Here is a 16,905-nt window from a genome sequence, read left to right on the forward strand (position 1 = left end):
AGAAGATACGGGCTTGAAACAGACCATGGAAGTTGTCCATTTGGCAAGCACTGAGGAGCAGGCAACTGAGGCAGCGGTGAGGGGGCTAAGGTGAAGTGAAAGTGGTTAGAAAAGCATGGGAGGTTTTGAGAGGGAGGAGAGGAGAGAGTGGCAAGAAAATTCTCTTGAGACACCAAAATATGAAGAAGAAACATGACAGGGTTGTGTTGAGAGTCCATAATGAAAAGAGGGTATGATGAAAAGAGAAATGAAAGAGAGGTTCAGTGTGGGAAGACCATGGGAAGCCAGAAATAATTAACAAGGAGAGTTGGGTAGAAGATTTTGCCACTTTGATGAAGGTGGAAAGGAAGAGGTGTGTGTATGTAGAAATGGGGGAATTGCTGAGGTCAGAAGCGCTCTAAGGGAGGAGATAAGGGTGTTACATGAGGGTTGGACAGAATAAAGAGGCTTTTGAAAAGTTGATACTTTTTTTACAGAGGTGGTGAGGGGCAAGTCCAGCGCAAGAGGCAGCTTCCCAAGAGCCCCTAGTAATCAAGAAATCTTTGGGGCCCACCACAAGTGGCAAAGGGCGCCCTCCGGTTTATTAGCAGTCACTAGGGCTCAAACTGGTGAATGAGGTGCAACCCCCAGGGAAGGAAGACAGTTTAAAAAAAATGTGTTTAGAAGTCAGATAATAGGCAGGTGAGAGAATACAAAGATACTGACAGCAGAACAACTGCATGCATAGTAGGCAGAGGAATGAACACGATGGTTGTACAGATTATAAGCAGCAATAAGGCTCATTAGATCAAAGGTGGCAAGTAGTTTCCCGGCTCTCCGACCTCCTCTGGAGCTCCCTCCTTCAGTATCTACCATGCCTATAGTATGTTATTGCTTGACCATAATATGCTGCACTGTTGTTTTTTTTTGTATTGACTTGAAAATTGAACAAACACATGTTCACAAAAAAGGTGGCAAATGGCAACATTGAGCATTGCCAATGGATGGTTGCAAAGATCAGTTGTAGATGAAGTGTTGTATAGATAACAGGCTGGGGATGGTTGCATAATACAACGGCAGAGGGAAGATTACATCAGATCTTAGTTAGGATGGGTCCACAGATCAAGAGCCAGTGGAGTGATAACATAGACTAAGGGTGGAGACATGGTTACAAAGACCATAGGGGAGGCACTGGTAGGTACACCAGTGGTGAAAGAATGGAAACATGAAATCTTAGGCAGAGGGATAGTGACATATGTTGTAGCTGAATGCTTACATAGATCCCTGGAGGCAGATTCTTTACATAGACTACAGGCGGCATAATGTTTCCATAGATCACAGACGAAGGAATGGGTACATCGATTATTTGCAGCATAATAGATGCATAGATCATATACCACAGGCAGCAGAATCGTTATATAGATAACAGGTGGCATAATGCTTCAATAGTCCACAGTGGATCTGTGACATAGATCAGAGATGGAGGAATGGTCACACAGATCACTGTCAGCAGAATGGAAATATACATTGTGGAACAGTTACATACACCATATGCGGAAGAATGGTCACACTGATCACAGGCAGTGGAATGCATACATAGATAAAAGACGGAGGAATGGTAACATAGGACATGTGCCACAGAATATCCGGTATTTTGTACAGCGCTAGCTAATCCCCCCTGTGGCCCAAGGCGCCGGGGGCCATCCAGGAGAGAAGTGAACTATTGCCCAGAGTCACAGGGTGCTGAACTGAGCCACCCCATGCTCCGGAGTCAGCCGCTCTGGCCGCTGCGCCACACCGCTCCCCATAGAATGGTCACACAGACAATAGACGGAGGAGTGGTTACAGAAAGGGGGCGTCTGTGATCGGCTGTATAAATTCGCCGGCACGCCTCAAATAAACAGCCCCGTATCCAAAGGCTGGCAGACACCCACCGTGCACCTGTTGCCGCTAATCAGGCGATCTTTATTGGCGCCCCCTGTCAGATGATATTAATGTCGCCGGTCCCGGGTCGGGGGCGTCGCGGTTGACAGTCATTATCCGGGGTTGAGGCCTAGCCTCTCTCGGACGCCCCCCGCTTTCTAAGAGGGGATGAATAAATCATTGTTTCATTGGCGCAGCTGCTTGGGCGATGCCCCTGTATAGCCCGGGCCCCCTGGCACATGCGTCGACGGCGGAGCCCATTCAGGGCCTCTGGAGCATGGTAATTCGCACCGCCCGCGCGCCCAGCGCCCTATTCAGCCGCGCATTTTTCGCACGAGCGGCGTGTAAACGGCCAATTCTCCGCTCTTTGTCGGCGGGGTTAAGTGGTTAAGTGTGTGTGTGTCTCCGCTGAAAGGCCTCGAGTCCATGAAAAGTTATATTGACATTGTAATGACCAAAGAACAGTTTAACGTGTGAATGGCGGGATTAAGCTGAGGCCTGGGTGCCGTGACACCGGCTGAGGGCGTCTCGGCGCTTCTCTGAAGGGCGCAGATTAGGGCGCTGCCAGCTGCCGTGCCCCCTGCGCCAAGGAGCGCAGCTTAGCACCTCGACTTCGCTCCTACGTCGGCTTTGTTTCGCCCATTCCTTGGTTGACACTTTAAAGAAGGAAACAGACCCCAAACAGATTGTAATCCAGGGAAACACTCTGATGACTGGAGAGTGGGGGCTGTCGCGAAATCAACCAGGGAAAATAAGTTATTGGCGCATAGTGTGAAATAACAAGCATTTGCAATGCAATAGGTCTCGCATTCACGCTAGTTTGAGCTATTGGCATTGTTTTATTTAAGTTTGGGGTTTTAAAACATAATTAAAAGGCATTGCCCTTTACAATACTAATAGCTTAAACTCTCTCAAATGCGAAACTTATTTCATTGAAATAAAGGGCATTCTCGACTGCTGGTTAGATTGTAAATGTCAGAGGAAGAGACCAGGCCTGTGACGTCTTCAAAGTAGTGATAAATAGTGCAGTAAAGAAGTGTTGTATACTACACAGACACAAAGTGTGAAGTGAGAGTTGGTAGCGCTAGAGGGCGCACTAGCTAATGGCCGCACCTCAGTGAGGCTCTGGCTGCCTGGCCAGAAAGATCCTTAAAATATCCTGTTATCCTGCGGGCGGATGCCCAGGACTCGCTACACTGGTGAACCTACCCGAGCTGCAGCTCCGGTCCGACTCTGGGGGAAATCCGACCCCAGATGCCTGAGTTACGCGGATGTGTGCACCGGCCGGTGAGCGCCGCTACGGAGAACTGCTAAGGTGCCCGGACATCGGACCACGTGAGGCCGCGGCTCTCCACGAGGCGGCTGGGCCTCGGAGCTGAAGGGCCTGCATCGCTGGCGGAGGGCACCGCTGGAGGCCGTAGAGTGGTGGCGGAGGTGAGTCTTGCCCCCTGTGGAGCCACTGCAGTGCGCGGGGGTGCTGCGCGTTGCCCCCGGTGGACCGCTGAAATACTGTGAGAGCATCGCGGCGCCGGCCTGGATCTGCCGGAGGGGCGGACGTCTCCCCGGCCTTGCACCTTGCAACCCCGCAACGGCCCCAGTATCCTGCTGCACCCTGGGAGTGAGGGCCAGCAAGGCACCTATGGATCTCCGGAGGGCATAGGAGTTGCCCGGACTAAGTACCCTGTCTCCGGCAATTGGCGCGCTGACCTCCCCCCACGCTTGGCGGCCTACCACCATTTCCCGCCGACAATTCCTGTGCCCCGGATAGCGGCGCTTGGCGCAGTGCCTATCTGCCTCGCACACTACTGCATCACCAGAGCGGGGGCTCTGGGGGTGAGAGCTCACCTGGGATTCTTCGGGCCTTAGGGAGGAGATACTGCCTCGTACGCGTTTGCCACGCGGGGGGCCTTCAGGGCGCGCTGATTTGGCTAGGAGCAGTGGGCACAGGCATCAGCACCACTCGCAGACCCCAGTGGGGGATCACAGTCGGGGAGCAATGGGTAAAAACGACAACAAACAGCCTAAGCTCTCTTTCGAGCCTGCTGCTGCCAAGAAGCCGTTGCGCAGCACGACGGGGTCCAGTGGGGCCCCGGGACCATCGGGCACTGAGCCCCCCTCTACTCCCTTAGCCCCGGAGCTGAAGCTGATAATGGAGGAGATGCGACAGGGCTTCGCCACGATTGTTGACAAGGTTGACCGCCTATCGTCCAGGATGGATGGGGTTGCGCAGAAACTAGAGGTCCACGAGGAACGCTTGGGGGAGGCGGAGAGGCGCATCTCTACCTCAGAGGACACGGCCGCTGCCCACGATACGCGCCTAACTAGAATGGACAATATCCTGAGAGTGATAGCGGCGAAGAACGAGGAGTTGGAGGCGAGGAGCAGGCGCAACAACATTCGCGTCACGGGGGTTCCGGAATCCACCAACACCGGGCGCATGGAGGACTATGTGGAGCGAATCCTCATCACGGCAGTGGGTAAGGAGGCCTTCTCCAGCCAATTTATTGTTGAGCGGGCGCATCGCTCCCTGGGCCCGGTCCCCAAGCCGGGGGCGCAGCCGCGACCCATCATCGCCCGGTTGCTTAATTACCGGGACCGCGATACGGCACTTCGCGCAGCACGCACAAGTCGTAACCTATCCTGTGATGGTGTGCAGTTCTCCCTTTACCCGGACTTTACACCCATGGTGCAGGACCAGCGGAGAAAATTCTTAGATGTGAAGAAGAAGCTGAGGGAGCTGCAAGTGGACTACGCGCTTCTTTACCCGGCGCGGCTCAGGGTGACCCACCAGGGCAAACAACATTTTTTTACAAATCCCCAGCAGGCCGAGGACTATGTTCGGAAGCTACGCACTACCAGAAGGGACAGGCGACATGAAGGTGAGGATGAGGCAGACGTGAACCCTGCCGAGCACGAGGAGTCTTAGTTGTGGCCTTGTGAACATTCGATCGCTGACTCCAAGGGATGGAACAGAGGCTGGCCTAGGATCTGCGATGCCTTCCGCCGTCGATTTCCCCTGGTCCTGCCTGTAGGAACATAGGTGGTAGACTTGCCATATTGTGGATTACCTATTAGCGACAATTGCTTTTGTATATGTTTGCCCCTCTGCTGGATCTGATCTGAGACGGGGCACTGCCCTCGTGTACATTTGCTTATTGTCTCCATACGATGGCACGGCGGTTGGCCTTGGATTGCTGTTGCCTGCTCCCGTCGGGGAGCACCGGCCCTGCCTGCAGAGCCATTGATGACTATCTTTAGGCATTGTGAACTACCGTTGGGCGCTGTCTGCATTTAATTCCTTTGTCCCTGGGCTGGAGTTGATCTTGAACGGGGTAGCCCGTTGGCGGGACAGGACCTAGACTGAGCAGTGTTTACGTCTTGGACAGCCCTCCTGATCTCTTTTTGGTCCCTTCTTTGGTATGGAGGGTGGCGAGGTGGGGCGCTTACTGGACGCTTGGGTTTTAGCCTACAGGGATAATACATGCCAGGCACCACCCCATCTTCTCTGTCGTCTCCGTATGGCGCATGCGGGTCGAGGGGAGAGTGGTGGGGTGTTCGGGTGCATTCCTCTAGTGTCACTAGGAGGGGATTCCCCACATGGTTTTTCTACTGTTCTTGATTGTTGGGCTCGGGGTGGGGGGGGGGGGATTTTGTACTGGCAAGTTTGGGTTGCTTCAGTGGGTGGAGGGGGGAGCGGGAGAGCAGGGGTTGGGAGAGTGTGCATGGAGGGAGGGGTGGGGCTCGGTTGTTGAGTTGCGTGTTGCCGAAAGTGGCGATGTTGTTGCGGTTGGCGCTCATGGCATGTGTGCAGGTACTGGAGTTTGGAGGTATGACAGCAAGACAGGTCGTATGGTGAGAATGGTTTGGACGGCGGTCAGATTGGCACTTGGTACATTTCACCTGAAGGCTGGTGCGTTGACAGGAGGCTTATTTCAGGGAAACGGAGACGCACATGGGTGATGATGCTTTGACTACTGTCTCAATAATGTCCTGGAATGTCCGCGGCCTTAATAACCCCCGAAAATGTAGAAATGTGATTGCATATTTAGATAGGCACCGTGTGCAGGTGGCGATGCTCCAAGAAACCCACCTTAGCCCAAATAGTGTCCCCAGGTTTGCGAGCAGATGGGCGAGTGTGAGAGAGTTTTCTTCCTATTCCACGTACTCCAGAGGGACTGTTATTTTAATCAATAAGCAACTTCCGTTTCAAAAACTGGGGGTGAAGGTGGATAGGGAAGGGAGATACGTCATCCTTTGGGGGAGGTTGGGCACTGATGTAATAATGTTTGTGAACTGTTACGCGCCTAATGTGGATACTCCTTGTTTCTTTTTATCGCTGTGGGGTCATATGTTGGAAATTGAAGCCATGCACATCGTATGGGGGGGAGACTTCAATTTGGCGTTATTTCCTGGGGCGGATAGATCGGATGGTGGTATACAATACAATACGAAGGCCAGGGACTCACTCCAGGGCATAATAACAGAGGCTGGCCTAGTGGATTGCTGGAGACACGCCCACCCAGCTGCTAGGGAAGGTACCCATTTCACGGCTCACACACGCTCATGGGCGCGGATCGACTACTGCTTTATCTCACGTGGCCTCGCTGGTGGGGTTGTTCGGGTGACCCATTTGCCGCGCACCTACTCGGACCATTGTCCTGTGCTATCAGTCTTGGAGATGCCGGGATATGCCAGGGTGAGGCCGCCATGGCGACTCTTTCCTTCGGCCCTGCTGGACCCTGTCTTTCGGCACGAACTGGGCGAGGAGATTGAAGCCTTCTTCCCCAGGAACAAGGGATCGGTAGACAAGGTCGAAACGATCTGGGAGGCCTTTAAGGTGACAGTGAGGGGGATCACGATCTCTAAAAGCTGCGGCATTCTGAGGGGCATAGTGCGCACTTTAACTAAACTTGAGGCGGAACTTAAGGCGCTGGAGGCGGAGAAGGTTGGAAATCCCTGCCCTGACGTGTCCGGGAAATTCAGGACTAAGTTATCGGCTTACGAGGAGGAGGCTGCCAGGGAGGTGAAATTCCGGGGCAAGTATTGGACGGCTAGACGCTATTGCGAGGGGGATCGCCCGGGAAAGGTGCTCGCGGCGCTCACGAGGCGCCAGCGATTCGCTACCCATATACTGGAAATTTCTGATGGGGAGGGCGGGACACATCAGGATACCAATGGAATTCAAACTGCCTTCCTACAACACTATAAGCGGCTGTACTCCACGCAGCAGGAGGGTGAGGTGGAGTTCGGTAACTTCCTGGACGACATCGCACTCTGCTGGCTAAGCGATAGTGACAGGGCGTTTCTGGGATGCCCGTTCGAACTGGACGAGATCAGGGAGGCAATCATGTCTCTTAGCAATGGCAAGGCGGCGGGGCTGGACGGGCTACCGGCCGAGTTTTATAAGTGCTATATCGACATCATGGCGCCGGTATTGAAGGAAGTCTTTGAAGACTCGCTCGAGGTCGGGATACTGCCGGGCTCCATGAGGGAAGTAGCGATCACATCGCTCTTGAAGCCGGGAAAAGATCCAAAGGACACTGATGCCTACCGGCCCCTATCGCTGCTAAATTGCGACGCGAAGATCCTCGCGAAAGTTTTAGCGACTAGGATGTCCCTCCTTATGAATACACTGGTGCTGCCGGATCAATCTGGCTTTGTCCCTGGGAGGGCTACTTCCCATAATCTACGAACGCTGTTCTCCCTACTACCCACCATTTCGCCCGACCTGCCGATCGCTGCTGTGTTTCTGGATGCCACCAAGGCGTTCGATTCGGTGGAGTGGGGTTACCTACTGGCTATTCTGGGCCGGATGGGGTTCCCCCGACTGTTCATAGCCTGGATAAAATTACTCTACACCTCACCAGTTGCTAGGATCGTTATCAATGGGACGCTTTCGGCCCAGATGCCGATCACGAGAGGGACTAGGCAGGGCTGCCCTTTGTCACCCCTGCTTTTTGCCCTTGCAATTGAACCGTTGGCTTGTCGAATCCGTCAGCTACACAAAGATAGTGCCTTCAACTGTCATCAGCGTCAGATCAGTATTTCTCTCTATGCGGATGACGTCACTCTGTATGTGCGTCACCCGCAAGATCACCTTAACCCGCTCCTGAGGGAATTCGTGGCGTTCGGCGGCATATCCGGGGTGCACATCAACTGGAAGAAGTCACAATTCTTCCCCCTCACGGCATCAGTTGCCCGCTTTCAGTTGGATTACCCCCTGGAGTGGTGCAGCTCTGACTTAAGATACTTGGGCATAGAAATATTGCTCAATAAGGACGATGTTATCCGGTCAAATTATGGGGTGGCTATCTCGCAATTGGCTGATAATGTAAATCGCTGGCGGGCCCTGCCGCTCTCGATGGCAGGCAGAGCCTCCCTGATCAAGATGGTAGTCCTCCCACGGTTCTTATACCTGTTCCAAAACATCCCATACTACCCGGGGGCCTATTTTTTCAAAAGGCTTCGATCTGAACTGCTCCGCCTTTTCTGGGGTGGTAAGCAACCACGCCTTAGTTGGAGGGTCTTGACACAACCATATGACAGTGGCGGATTTGATCTTCCTAACATGGAACTGTACTACCTTAGTGCTCAGGCTCAGCATTCTTATCACTGGGTCCATCCCGCTCCCTTCATGCCGCAGATAGCGGCCGAGGACTGGATCGTGCACCCGCTCCCGCTTAGGGGCATGCTGATGGGACAGGTGGGGGATGTTGAAACGCCCGCCACCACAGTTACCTGTACTATCGATGCTTGGCGCAGAGTGACTAAACTTCTGACTGCTCCCATGCTGTCCTCCCCGGCAATGCCCCTAGCATACCACCCGAAGCTTTCGCTCTTAACGGAAAATGGATTTCGGTCCATGTGCGCTCGCGTACACCTTAACACATGGGGTGACCTATTCCATGAGGGACTGTTCCGTACCAAAGAACAGATATTCCAATCTACGCCCCGACGCCCATGGAGGTGTTTTACTACATTAGACTCCGGCAAGGTATGCGAGACATCCTCCCTAAATTCCCGGAGGAACCGGGGACGGTATTGCCATTGCATGTAATGCTCGTGTCGGATGGCAAGCACTTGGTGTCTAAGATGTATACCGCTATGCGTACACAGCATCCGATGGTCCTGCCGAGAGCTCGGGCTAACTGGGATTCTGAACTACATACTGCTCTTACAGACGAGCAGTGGAATTATTGCTGCTCAGTCACGGCTAGAGTATCCTCCAGCTGTCGGTTGAAAATCATTCACTATAAGTTTGTGCACCGATACTATTATACCCCGGTCAGGAAACTGCGGTTTCACCTCTCGGAGGACGCTAGATGTGCTAGATGTCGGGAGGATGGCGCAGACTTCCTCCATCTGGCCTGGGAGTGTGGAGCCATACAATTGTACTGGACGCAAGTGCATGCAGCGCTCCAGGTAATGATTGCCGGCCCTCTACCCATGGAGCCATTAGTGATGCTGCTGGGATATACCAAACACGTGCCCAGGTCAGATCGCAAATTTGTCGACATTGCGCTACTCCTTGCAAAGCGGAGGATAGCTTGTAGATGGGGGAGAGGGAGGGCGCCGAAATTTAAGGAGTGGCTGGACGACCTCACATACTGCCAAGACCAACACGGCGTTTATGCGGAACTATTGCCCGCCCGGTGTGCGCCCAGTGATTTTTGGTCCCCCCTACAGGTGTACTGGTTAGCTCAGGCGACACATAGCGACTCCTCTGGAGATGACGAACCGAACCCGAGCCCATGAGCGTGCAGAGGCTCTACATTGCATCCAACGTTTCACGTTTTCTAGGGAGGAAGGTACTATACATTGCCTGGCATGGGGACGGGGGGACACGACTGTCGGAAACACGACGACAAACGAACGGATGTCAGGGAAGGAAATTATATGTGTTAAGGGCACTGGGAATTACTGGAAGGCGCGAGACACTGATTAGGGGTGGAACCTTTCTTACTCTGCCACCTCTTGGGTTGGGGATGGTGGTCGTACACACTGGGGGTATGCTTACACGGCGACACAGGTGACATCTGGGGAGTGAGACTGTTCCATACTATATTGCACCCCGATTGTCCCTACACATGTCATTAGCTCGAATCCTCAGAGCCGACGTATACACTTAGGGCACATCTGATACACTGCTACACAGGATGACACGGCTAGCTGACTGGAAGGTGCGGAGACAGACTGGGTTTGGTGTGTTCTGGTGATACCGCCCATACCTGCCTCCCATCACATCTGGATATATGGGGGGGATGGTTTCCTTTTCAGCACGCCCCCTACATGTGGTGAGGGGGGAGGATCCTGGGGTACTAAACTCTCCGCTACTGTGCATGGGAACATATATTTGTATTCTTGTATCCTTTGTGGAATTGATGCCTTTCTAATGAATGTACCACGATTCTTGCTTTACTGGATTGCAGATGCTGTCATTGTCATGAGTATGTACTGAACGCAACTAATAAAAAGGTTTAAAAAAAAGTGTGAAGTGAGAGTTACATATGATCTGAGCTATAAACACTGATTACAGTGTTGGGGCTCAGGAGGAAGAGCGGGGAGGGGGACTATTTCCTGCCCTCTACGTGATTTGAGTGTGCAGTGTGGCATTGCCTAATGTCATTGTTATCTTTGGCTGAATATAAAACACTCCAGCTGTAGTAGGGCCTTGTTTTCACCTCCTGGTGCAGGGTGGGCTGTGCTTTATGGCAGGATGGAGGGTCTTGGCTGCAGCTCCGGCCTCGTACAGTGCCCCCGCTAATACTAGTGAGCGAGAGGTGGTGGTATTGGTGGTGCTGGTGAGGGTATTGGTGGCGGTGGTATTGGTGGTAATGGTGGTAATGGTGGTATTGCTATTGGTGGTAGTATTGGTGGTGGTATTGGTGGCGGTAGTGGTAGTGTTGTTAATAAAACAGGCTTTTGAAAACGATCCGTCAGGTGGCTTTAGGACAAATGACATATAACAAAAATGTGCTGTTGTCAGCCTCAGCCCATTAGCGCAGGAGTATGTGCTATCTGGAATTCATATGACTTAATTTGTTAATCAATTCTAAATCCATTTTACTTGCGGGGGTGTTGAAACACACACAAGATAATGCCAGGTTAAAGTGATTGAAAGCAGGCACCTGTGTTACGGGGGCGGCCATGCTGCTTAAAAAAAAGACACAAGCAGTTTCAGCTGAAACAGTGCTTGTCTGGCCTGCAGTAAGAGAAACTCAAAGTAAATAGTGCTTACAGACTAAATAACAGGTCCAGTGTAACAACTGAAGGGCCAGTCGCCATGGGAGGGTACAAATGAAGACAAGGCTGTACTAAGGAGGGACTAACAAGCCTATTAACGAATCCGAAGGCAGCATTTAGGAAAGACGATGACACAAGTCAATGAAAAATATGGGCGGAGTGTGGGTGCGGCTTCTCTCCCACACTCTACTACTGCAGTTTAGTAGAGGGAGCAGCACATGCGTGCTGCTGCTAGACTCCACCTAAAAATGGCCCTAGCTGCTCTTCAGTGATTTTTTTATTTTATTAAATATCTTGCTAATTACAAAGCACCAGCTTTGCTCTTGCATGGTCATTTTTTATAACACTAAGCTACATGGTTATTACTAGTTCAAGTCTTCATTACTACTACATTCTAGTTTTTATTGTTTTGATGGTAAGTGCATGGAGTGAGTGTGAGACAGAACGTTTGTCAACCGTGTTTTATTGGGCACAAAGCAGAAAACAGTAATGATTTGTGTTTTTCATGTAACTGTTACATGCAACCTTTTAATCAACAGTACATTGCACTTGTAGTGCAGTGTGCCATGTCATATTTTTTTTCTGATTTCTCACCTAACAATTAGCTAATAAATTAAATGCTAGGTTGAGGCCTTTTATACTTTTGTTTTGGAGCCACTTGGGTAGCAGGTATGTTCTTTATTTCAGATTAGGTCCATTGGTTTTCTGGCCGGGAGTGCGCTGCAAACAATAGCAGGGGTGTCATATGCACTTTCAATTATCAACCTGAAAAGATGAAATGCTGATGTTGCATTACCTGCGCAGGAACTCATGACCTAGACAAAAGTTACTGTAGATATCAAGAGCAAGTGCTCAGCTCATTCAGCTGTCTAGCCAAGGTCACATCCACACATCTCAGTAAAATTTTTCTGAAATAACTGCACTTCTGAATTTTTTTTAAACTTCCTTCTCCTTCTTTTATATACACAATAAATGCAAAACAGCTATTTTTCAGTGCTCTTGTAGAAACCTACAGCTGCTTATTTCCCACCCAAATCTGCACAAAAAATGTACTTTAAGAATGTAATTTAGCCAATGAAGTTTAGCTTTTCAATCCCAGGCATCACAGTACTCAGTATAAAGTGCTGCATGGGTACACACTTATATTGTCCAGAAGGCGAGATCTATTGGCTATGCCAATGCTTGTTAAGTTATGACCCTGTTTTGCCTCTGTGCATTTTTTGCCATTTTTGTATAGTGCGCACTCGTCCCGATGGTATTGAAGTACTTTACATGAGCACATGTTACATTACACAAGGTCACATTCATTTCTACAAGGAAATTAAGTGATTTGCCCAGAATCACAGGGTGGTGAGCCAACTCTGAGACTCAAGCCTGGTTCTCCAGATACAAAAGTTGGCATACACTGGCTGTAACTCCACACCATGGGTAGAGGGAGGGTGAAGGCAGAAAGAAGGCTCTTACAGGCTTGAGCTTCCACCAGGACCTCAAGCCGAGCCAGGCTTTAATACTGAATGTTCGGTGCCCCTCCCACCCGTAATATTTGCACTTAATAACTGAAAGCTAATAGAGGCTCCAGGGTGCTGCTCAGGTGACTGCGGTAATCAAAAGAAGCCAAATAGATGATCTTTATTAACAGGTATACCGTAAGCAGGCCCACATACAAACAACAGGAGTACACAACCAGCCTTCAAGAGTCTTTGCCTCAACAAATGCTGTGAGCATTCTAATACTTCCTATAAATACATAATGACCATTCTATTCATTATGTGTGACATAAGGCAAGTACTGATAGGACAGTGCCCATATTTACATGAATGAATTAGTGTAATTATGTGTGTTACATGTAAAACTGTATGTATGTTGCACGAATGATTGGATTGATGAATATAATGTGTTGTTTAACCCGTTCAGTGCTTCGAACGCCCAACGGTCGTCGCGTGCACTACCTCGCTAGTGCTGTGCATGACCGTTGGACGTCCGAATCCCGTTAGCGCAATCGAACGTCCGCACTGGGGCGGAATGTTTGCGGCGCGCTTAACGGGTTAAAGCCCTGTGTGAAGTATATACAACAGTGGGAAAGGGGAAAGACAACAATTCACCGTCTACAAATCCTCCAATAAGCGGACGACCTTGTAATCCTGGACCACACTAGGTCTGGTTTACAGAAAGCCTTAGAAGCGATACACAGATTCAACCAAAAGAATAATCTTCTGGTAAAGCAGGAGAAGACCAAGGTCCTCCTTTTTGGGAAATACCATAGAAAGAAGACAGCTCAATGGCGCCTAGGAGACATTCAAATCAGATCTTGTAAAAGCTATAACTACCTGGGCATCAGGCTAACGGAAGGGGCAATAGCATCAGCTCACTTGAAATATCTAAGAAACAAAGGGGCCGGAATAATCAGCAGCTTGAGAAGTCTTAACCACAGACTCCACAGTCCATCAATGGAACCTATTCTGAAAGTCCTAAAAGCAAAAGTAGTGCCCTCAGTCAACTACGGGCACTTAATCTTTCCTGGCGCTCTCACTAACTTTCTCATGAGCCATCAAATTTCCGTATACAAGAAAGTATTGTGTATCTCAAGACAGGTCAGGAGAGCTAGAGTACGGCTGGAGCTGGGTCTATCTCGCCCAGACATTTCCTGTCTTGGCGACACTATGAAGTACTGTATTAGCACCCTGCGAGCTCCAGCAACAGCCCTGAAAGCGCAAATTAAAACAATCTTTGAAGAGAGTGGATCCCCATGGAATGCGCAATTGTCAGTGGCCACAAAATCATTAGAAATAGAGGTGCAAAACCTGGACAACTGAAAGATTCCTATAGCTGCATGGAAAAGAGCTGTAAACAGACAGGTCAAGCATATATCACACGCAAGAGACCTGGAAAGCTTACATCACCAACTATATTTTTCCTCACTGGACGCCTCGTATATAGAGGGAAACCACAGCCTTATCTTGAGCAAGCTTTATCTGTCCAAACCTGAAAAAAGATCACTTACATGAGGCTTCTCACATTGCCCATCGTGGATTTTAACCAAAGCTGGGCTCGTCCGGATAAGTTAGTTGCATGTAGACTTTGTAATTACCATCAGGAATCCTGGCTCCACTTGTTGTGCTGTTGCCCAAAGTTAGCTATTGAAAGGCACCGATTGGTTACCCCAATCTGCAGAGCCCAGGGCCTCACACAATGCAGTGAAGTCTCAAACTTATGTTTCTCTTCAATATCAACTCAAACAGTGGCACGGCTGGGGAAATTCATAGACCTAATTCATGCCGCATTGTCTGCAAAAATAGAGCTCCAAAAAGAAAACAGTCGGCTCAGAAGCACGGGAGCCGCAGACACACCTCCCGTTTAAAATAACGTAATTTTTTATAAAGCGCGCAGCTGCCCCAGCACTCAAACTGTATATCTAGAAATGACACTGTTTAAAAGGTTTTATGCTTGACTGGGTCATAGTAACAAATAGGGAACTTAATGTATCTTCTTTTTTTATAATCTTTTTATATTGCTAGTATATTGTAATGATTTTTAGTAATCGAACAATAAAATTCTTTTCACTCTTACATGAGCACATGTTACATTACACAAGGTCACATTCATTTTTACAAGGAAATTAAGTGATTTGCCCAGAATCACAGGGTGGTGAGCCAACGCTGAGACTCAAGCCTGGTTCTCCAGATACCAAAGTTGGTATACACTGGCCGTAATGCCACACCATAGGTAGAGGGAGGGTGAAGGCAGAAAGAAGGCTCTTGCAGGCTTGAGCTTCCACCAGGACCTCAAGCTGAGCCGGGCTTTAAGCCTGAATGTTCGGTGCCCCTCCCACCCCGTAATATTTGCGCTTAATAACTGAAAGCTAAGAGAGGCTCCAGGGTGCTACTCAGGTGGCTGCGGTAATCAAAAGAAGCCAAATAGATGATCTTTATTAACAGGTATAACGTAAGCAGGCCCACATACAAACAACAGGAGTACACAACCAGCCTTCAAGAGTCTTTGCCTCAACACATGCTGTGAGCACTTCCTATAAATACATAATGACCATTCTATTCATTATGTGTGACATAAGGCAAGTACTGATAGGACAGTGCCCATGTTTACATGAATGAATTAGTGTAAGTATGTGTGTTACATGTACAACTGTATGTATGTTGTATGAACGATTGGATTGATGAAAGTAATGTGTTGTTTAAAGCCCTGTGTGAAGTATATACAACAGTGGAAAAAAGGGGAAAGACAACAATTCACCTCTGAGCAAATGCTCCCGATTTTAATAGTTGCCCAAATATCCAGGATGCCACATAGCGGTGGATTGTGAAGAGCTAATCAGCTCCCAACGATATGGGCAAACAAAGCTCTTTATGAAATGGGCAATTACTTAAAGGGATAAATGGAGTGCTCTGGGTACCGAGAGCATGTTTTTTGTATATATAGTATGAGCAGTAGCAGGGACCTCGCACAAGCACACAGTGCTGCTTTTAAACAACAACTACTGGTGATACTCATAGCGCCCACTCCACGTGCAAGACCCGCTGATAGGAGATCAGAGCAGCTCCTCTTAAAGGGGCCCTCGTGGTGCTAAGAGAGAAACACAAATGAAGTCCCCTCCCCTACTTACCTTTTGCCTGGATCTGGCTGGCTCAGAGCTCCGCAGCCTTGAGGCACTGATGCCTCTGAACGGGAACCGGCTGGGCCAGGTCCCAGCACCCAGAGCACACATGGCTTCAGGGGGGTGTCCTCACTCGGTCAGGTGCACCGGTGGGGGTCGCGGTGCAGGTGTTTCTCAGGCGCAGATCAGAGAAAACAAAGGCACCTTTTCAAGATGTGACGAAGGGCGTTTTCAAGGACACAACGCATGAGCAACAGACGACGGGTGGCCGAGGCCCATTCTCAGAAAGCTGTTTCCCGTCCAGGCGCGTGCACAACTCCGGTCTTGTTTCGCGAGCAACAGATGATGTGTGGGCGCGGCCTAAGGAACACAGGGCGGATACCAACCCTGCTTCCAAAGAAGCCGGGCAAAAAATCAACAACTATAGATCTCGCAAAGACAAAGCAGTGCATGCTCTGCAACGCAGGCGAGACCTAAAAAAGGACACAGAGAGGCATATTTAGAAGCCCCATTCGCCACTAGACCGTCACTTTTTTGACGCCCCGGTGGCTTAGCGCCATTTCCCATATTTACAAGGTGGCGCTAAAGCCACTTAATGCGGCTTAATGCAACCTTGCACCGTAGTCCACTGCGGCAAAGGGGAGTGCAATGAATGCTGCAGTGGACGTACCACTGCGACACCCATTGCTTTTTGACGCTGCCCCAGATCTACAAGGCGGCGGCAGCTCCAAAAACAAATGGGAATCTAGCAGAAATTAATTTCTCCAGATTTTTTGCTCTTTCTATGTGTTCTGAGAAAGAGCAAATTGTCATTATGTCATTCCAGGTTGTATTATATTGCACCATTTATGTAGCGCGTAGTACCCTTATGTGGGGGGCTGAAGCACTTGCCTATATGAGTGGCATGCTACAACTATTTAGGGTGTGTGTCTGGAGGGTGTTGTCTTTGTTTTGGTCCTATGTGGGAAGGGATTTCAAGTTGTGCATGATGAGCACCGAGGTGTTATGTTATGTTATGTTATGTTATATTTACTTTTATATAGCGCGCGGCTACTCAAAAAGAGTGCCCCGGCACTTTGAGTAAGGAGGGCTACAGCACAATAACATAACAAGTTAAAAGAAGAAGAAGACAGAAGGCAGAGAGGGCACAC

The sequence above is a fragment of the Lissotriton vulgaris genome, chromosome 2_1, assembly GCF_964263255.1.
Source record: "Lissotriton vulgaris chromosome 2_1, aLisVul1.2, whole genome shotgun sequence".
NCBI lineage: Eukaryota > Metazoa > Chordata > Amphibia > Caudata > Salamandridae > Lissotriton > Lissotriton vulgaris.